General features: G+C 37.3%; 1 pseudogene; it reads left to right on the top strand.

Moving 5' to 3' along the window:
- Positions 1–4,609: 4,609 nt before the first annotated feature.
- On the top strand, positions 4,610–6,602 carry LOC150007534 (A-kinase anchor protein 10, mitochondrial pseudogene; annotated as a pseudogene).
- The last annotated feature ends 398 nt before the right edge of the window (positions 6,603–7,000 follow it).

Below are 7,000 nucleotides of genomic sequence, written 5' to 3'. Positions count from 1 at the left end.
ATTTTGTACTTTAGTGCTTAAATCAAAATCACATTTGGAAGAAAATTAAAAATATTTTTACAGAATTATATTTAATGGTTTAATAGAATTATATTGTACACATTACTCAATATATTTTAATCACAATTGCATTATAGCCTCAACATTATTTCTGCTTGTATACCTAATATACTAACATTCCATAATTAAATTTTAGTGTTTCCCTGAATTTCCTTTGAAAATATTTCAGAAATAGTCTAAAAAATGTTGTAGAATAGAGCTATTGAAAAGAAGTTATACACATTCTTATCTTTTGGTTAACATTTAAGTAAAATTTATATAATTTTACATTATTCCCACTGTGTGTATTCATTTCCATCTCCAACTACCAGCTTTATATATTTGTTAAAAACAAAGCAAACAACTGTTCTTCCCCCAGAATCTATTAATATACAGATAAAATGCATTTTGTAGATTGCATATGCATTTCTTTGAGGACAATGGAGGTGGAATTAATTTATCAAATATTTATTATTTTGTCATTTATAAATATTCACATTCAGTCCTTTGACTATTTTGATAGTGTGATGACAATTTTTGTTGGTTTGTAATTTAAAAAATAATCGTATGAATCTTTTGTTGTGTTATATTTTTGTTGTATATTTTCCTGTTTACTCATGTGCCTTTTTATATATAAAATTCTATCAACAGCCACTTGATTTTTATTTTAAAAATCCTATAGCATCTTTCTTTTCTTTCTTTCTTTTTTCATTTTGAGTTTTAAAAGCATGCTTTAAAGTTAATAATTTAATTCAAATTACTGACTATTCCTAGACTAAAAATTCTAACAGGGCATGTTATACTTGAGAAAATGACTTGAAGACATTGACGTTTTTATTCCTTTCACAGTAGAAACTAAGGGGTGTTTTGGAGTTGTTGCCTGTTATTTTTACCTCTTGGGCAGAAGCATCTTTTCCTGTTTCTAGGATGTTCAGAGTATAGCATAATAAAAGTTATTGTGAATGGCAAAGGGACCTTCTCAAGGGATTGATGGAGTCCTCACCTTTGTCTAGGGTATCATTAGTTCACTCTAATTGGGGAGGAGGGTGCATAGACAGGAAGTAACTAAATGTATTCCTTGCTAAGGAAAGAAGTTCTCAGTCCTTTAAAATAGAAAAGAAGGAAGTGTGAAGTTGGGGATTAGTGGATTTTTGGAAGTAAGAGTGTCAACAGATTGGTATTTTGGGGGGTGAAGGGTAAGAACTATTCTCAGATGTCTTTTAGGGAAACTTCAGGAAAACTCGCTGCTCTGGTGAGGAGAATGCTACTAAATCTCCATATAACTGTATTAATTACCTACATTACACCTTTGCCTATTTTTTTTAATGCCTCTTTCTGTCAGTCATTGCCACCTAGATGCATGGTATCTATTATGGAAGAGAAAGATTGCAATTAACAAAGGACAGTTTTAAGAAGTATCTGAAAGCTATAGTGCAGATATCAGTCCATAGTTCAATTCATACACATGGAAGAGAAGCTCATCTGGAGTGTTAGTATGTAGGATTTCTAGAATGGATTCCACTACCATCCACACTGAGAACTAAATGGGTATGGAGAAATAATAGTCTGGGGATAGTCAATGGTAAGAAAATCCCAGCTGTGCTGGTAAATTCTGAGTACTCATGCATAGTGAGACTGATTCAGTTTTTCCTTTTCTGACCTATTGAATTTGCTTCAAATTTTACCCTAAATAGAATTTAATTTAAACTCATATGTTTTCAAAGTAATTATTTTCTGAAATATTCCAAATAGTTGTAGTTTAATACTTATTTTTATCTCTAGTTTGTTTAATAACAATTTCATTGTTTTTGTGAAGTATGACCTGTACATTGTATACAATAAGAAATTTATTTAGGGGAGTGTGTGTATGTGTATTCTTTGTTGAAAAAAATTCTAAGTTTTCTATATTTTTTCTGAAATATATTAACCCCCATTAATTTTCACCATCAAGGCCTGGAATTGGCATGCATCCCTTCTACTTATCAACCATTGCTGAGAGGCATATGTCTGTTCTATAAAGACAAAGTAAAATATATGTCAGGAATAAAAGAAAATATGACTGGTTATAAAAAATGTGAAATGGCAAAATAACGCTACTGAAATAACAAGCAAACATTCTCAGATTGAATTTAAAATGAAAAATTTGTGTCATTTACAAATGTCATTTACTAGTAAATTTGAGAAAACAGACACCCATAGGATAATGCATGCACAATATGTGCAGGTATGCCTCTCTGTGCACCAAACTCAGGTGAACCCAAATGTGACAAGGCTTCCACATTGTAGCCTCTTAGCCCAGCATTATTGGGCACATCATGGGCTATTTTCCAATGTAAGTAACTGTACACAAACATAACACTTAGGCTACTCAGAAACATCTCCAAATTATCACTCTTCCCAGTTTCAGATAACTTACTAAGTATTCAAAACGGTAAACACTCAGTGACAGTAGAAACAAAGAGGGCAAGGAAGATCAAGATAAATCATAAACATATAGAAGAAGGAGCCTTTGATATGGAAACTAGAGTGTCCTTCTATGACAGGGGTGCCATTAAAGACCTCACTGAGTTGGATAAACTTAAGTACTAAACTCCATTCATACACAGCCACTCAAATGCATGTGTCTATAGTGTTCAAAGAGGGATCAGAGGAACCTTGTCAAATGCCTTAAAGTAAATGTGACTGGGCAAGTGTTGACATATTTCCTTCTACTTAACCTGCTGGATGTCTGTACTTACATACTCCCCTGGCCCTTTAGTTTGATGCAGATCTCAGTCTTTCCTCTTTTGCATTTCAAGTACTGTAAAGCTAAGCTTTCCTGCCTCTTCTTGTCTCAGAGAATTCTCTCCCCTATACCTCTCTCCCCTCTCTAATATATTCTTTTTGGATTACTGACATTTTAGTGGAGAGTTTATCTGAGCATCACCAAAAGTGATGCCATTTCCTTAGAGTGAGGGCTGAAATAGGTCTGGAATCTGAAACTCCAACATCAGCCAGCTCTTCCTTTTCCATATTTGATCAGCACTTCGTTTTTCTTCTATATATTTTGCTTCCTTATTTTTTTATTTTTTTATTTTTGTCTTCTTTTTCTCTGTCTGACAATTACCAGAAAGCTGAAACCTGAGCTGCTGATAGTCCTGGGCTCAAATACTCACAATTTTCTGACCACAGCAGAAAGGGGCTTCTCATTTGCCGATCTAGACTGAAAACGCTGGGGAGTCAGACCTGTGTTCAGTCCCTGATTCCGCTTGTACTGGCTCTGTCACTTCAGAGGAAAGTCTTGACTTCCCTCTAAGTGTACTCACTATAAGATGATGATAATAATAGGACCATTTTAAGGTATTATTGAGAGTAAATAAGTAAACGCATATCAGTAGTGGTGTACTTGTCAAAAATAAATATTTTAATACATTATTATGGTGCATATAATATGAATTACTACATTAATGCAAATATTCTTGCTGTAATGGGGGTTGTTGATCATGTATTTTCCAATATTTTGATCATCTCCTTGAATGAAAGCACATCAGTTACATTTATTACATTTATACACATTAAAAAGTTGGGAAGGGTAGCTAAAGTATTTTTTCTACTTGTATGTGAACACATAACTAAAATGATGACATTTAGCAGGAATATAAATTATCTTCAGTGTAGTCTAATATTGAAGGTCAAAATGCATTTATCTAAATTTAGAAGGGGGTTTAATTAAGCTAGCCACAGCTATTTCAGATGAAAAGGAAATATCTGGGCTTATAACTGATTACAGATTTGTTATGAATCTATAATGACTACAGTAATTTGGCTGTTTCTAAATCTAATGACAATTCAGTACAGAAAAACAAAGTATCTCTATTTTATGTAGGTCATATTTTACTTAAAATCTCTTATTTATTTGTATCACTTTAGGTTTAGTATTAGAAAATTTCTGTGTCTGTAGACATTTAGCTTTGACTATAAGTCATTTGGAAACTGTCATCTACAATGGAATGAATGTGGCTAGAATATATAACTTTGAGTCATCTTAGAATATAAATTAAAGCCATTAGATTTGGCTTCAGAAATATTTGATTTAAACTCTAGTTTTGTCAATTACTGTCTGTATGATGTTGCCTAAGTTGCTAAATCGAAGGTTTAGTTCCTTGTTCTGTAATATGGAGATGATATTAATATCCACTCCCTGAAGAGGCAAAGAGTGATCAAATAGTTATAATTTCAAAGAAACAAAAGAAAAAACATATGGCTTTGCCTTGTGGACTAACGGAAGTCAGTAGGCTGGATGATCATCTGTGTGTCCTCCTGTCTCTATTAGGCTCACATTAGCCTGGAAGATATCTGGAGTCCCTTTCGGTTTGGGAATCTATATTTCAATGAAGTATAAAGCATGGAAATATGTGCAATGAAAACGCTGGAAGGACCAGAACTCCGGGCTAGCAGATTGTCGATAATATGGTGGCAGGAGCTTCCTGGGCATCTCAAGAAGGCGGTGGGACCCACACCTGGAGGAAGGGTCTCTTTCCGAGCCAGTGTGGCGGCCACTGTGGACCCGGATGTCCAGGCCGGTTGCTGAATGAGGGGAGCCAGGCCATCCCTGCGCCAGTCCCACTGCGCCCTCCGCCCCGCCCCGGGCCGCCCATGTCCTTTTCCCAGCAGAAAGTGAAAGGCAGAGACCAAGATAAGACCTCAGATGCCAAGTCAGTTAAAGCCTCAATATCCGTACATTCCCCACAAAAAAGCACTAAAAATCATGCCTTGCTGGAGGCTGCAGGACCTAGTAATGTTGCAATCAATGATGGCATCTTTGCCAACATGGACTCCTTTTCAAGTGGCAGGACAGCTACACTTAAGAAGCAGACAAGCCACATGGAAGCCGCTCATTTTGATGACTTGGGCAGGTCTTGTCTGGACTACCAGATTCAAGAGGCCAAATCAAGCCTTTCAAAGACCCTTGAACAAGTCTTGCATGACACTATTCTCTTCTCTTATCATTCAATTTATGGAACTTCGGAGAATGGAGGATTTGGTTAAGTTTTGGTTAGAAGCTGCAAGTTTTCACTCTACATCGTGGTCCCGAATAAGAGCACACAGTCTGAACACAGTGAAGCAGAGCTCATTGGCTGAGCCTGTCTCTCCGTGTAAAAAGCAAGAAACTGCAACATCTTTTGTAACTGAATCTCTTGACAAAGGATTAGAGAATTCTAGCTCAGCCCAGTTGCTTGTGACTCAATCAGAAGGAATGGACCTAAATTAAAGAACTAACAGCACCCGGAGTCACTTGCTCCTTTCCCAGGAATGTGAAAGTGGCCATTCTCTCCACCTTGAAATGGCCAGAAGAGAAGCTCATGTAGTTTCCTTGGAAACCCAAGAATCCTCCCCCAGACTTACAGTAGCCAGTACAAATAGTCTGTCTTCTCCACTAAAGGAATTATCAGGAAAACTAATGAAAAGTATAGAAAAAGATGCAGTGAATAATTTTACCAAATATATATCTCCAGATGCTGCTAAACCAGTACCAATTACAGAAGCAATGAGAAATGATATCATAGCAAAGGTTTATGGAGATGATGGACAGGTGGACCCCAACTGTTTTGTTTCGGCACAGTCTGTAGTCTTCAGTGCAATGGAGCAAGAGCACTTTAGTGATTTTCTGCGAAGTCATCATTTCTGTAAATATCAGATTGAAGTGTTGACCAGTGGGACTGTTTACTTGGCTGACATCCTCTTCTGTGAGTCAACCCTCTTTTATTTCTCTGAGTACATGGAAAAAGAAGATGCAGTGAATATCTTACAATTCTGGTTGGCAGCAGATAACTTCCAGTCTCAACTTGCTGCCAAAAAGGGCCAGTACGATGGGTGGGAGGAACAGAGTGATGCCATGATTTTAAGTGACAGGTACTTCTCCCTGCAGGCCACACATCCTCTTGGGTTTGATGATGCTGTGAGATTAGAAATTGAATCTAATATCTGCAGGGAAGGTGGACCGCTCCCTAACTGTTTTACAACTCCATTACGGCAGGCCTGGATGATCATGGAGAAGGTGTTCTTGCCTGGCTTTTTGTCCAGCAACCTTTATTATAAATATCTGAACGATCTCATCCACTCAGTTAGAGGGGAAGAATTTCTGGGCAGTAATATTGCACTGACTGCTCATGGCTCCGGCTCCCCGGACAACCCCGGCCCAGGCGGTGTGGATGGCTCCACCTCTCAGTAGAGTGTGAAAAAAGCTAGTGTTAAAATTCTGAAAAACTTTGATGAGGCAATAGTTGTGGACACTGCAAGTCTGGATCCAGAATCTTTATATCAATGGACATATGCAGGGAAGATGACGTTTGGAAGAGTCAGTGATGTGGGGCAATTCATCCAAGAATCTGAGCCTGATCCTGATGTGAAGAAATCAAAAGGATCCATGTTCTCACAAGCTATGAAGAAATGGGTGCAAAGAAATACTGATGAGGCCCAAGAAGAGCTAGCTTGGAAGATTGCTAAGATGATCTTTAGTGATGTTATGCAGCAAGCACAGTGTGATAAGCCCTTAGAGAAGTCTACAAAGCTATGACTCAATACCTGAGATAAGGGAAATCTGCTTTTGAAAAATTAGAGAATGTTTTCCCTTTGGTTGGACTCTTACCACAGCCAATGAAAACAAAGTACTGTATTTCTGTATTCTGATATATCAACTGTTGTTTCCGAGGAAGAATGGCAGACAATCCTAGACTTCCAGCATAAGCAGAGTGACATGTAGACGTGTTTGCTGCGCAGCATGATCACAAGTGAAAGTCATGAAGAGACAAAGTGGTATTGTTTACATTATCGAAAATTAGTAGTTTTCCAATGGCAATAACCTACATACAAGAGTTTTAGTTACTGAAATAGACAGGGACCACATACTGTGGCCGACATGTAAGCCTAGAGCTGGTATTTGATGCACATCCTGGAGTGGTAACTCGTCCTTAACAGCACC

Source organism: Furipterus horrens, unplaced genomic scaffold (assembly GCF_987537825.1).
Source record: "Furipterus horrens unplaced genomic scaffold, mFurHor1.1.pri manual_scaffold_6, whole genome shotgun sequence".
NCBI classification, from domain to species: domain Eukaryota; kingdom Metazoa; phylum Chordata; class Mammalia; order Chiroptera; family Furipteridae; genus Furipterus; species Furipterus horrens.
This window is presented reverse-complemented; position numbering and strand designations above follow the sequence as displayed.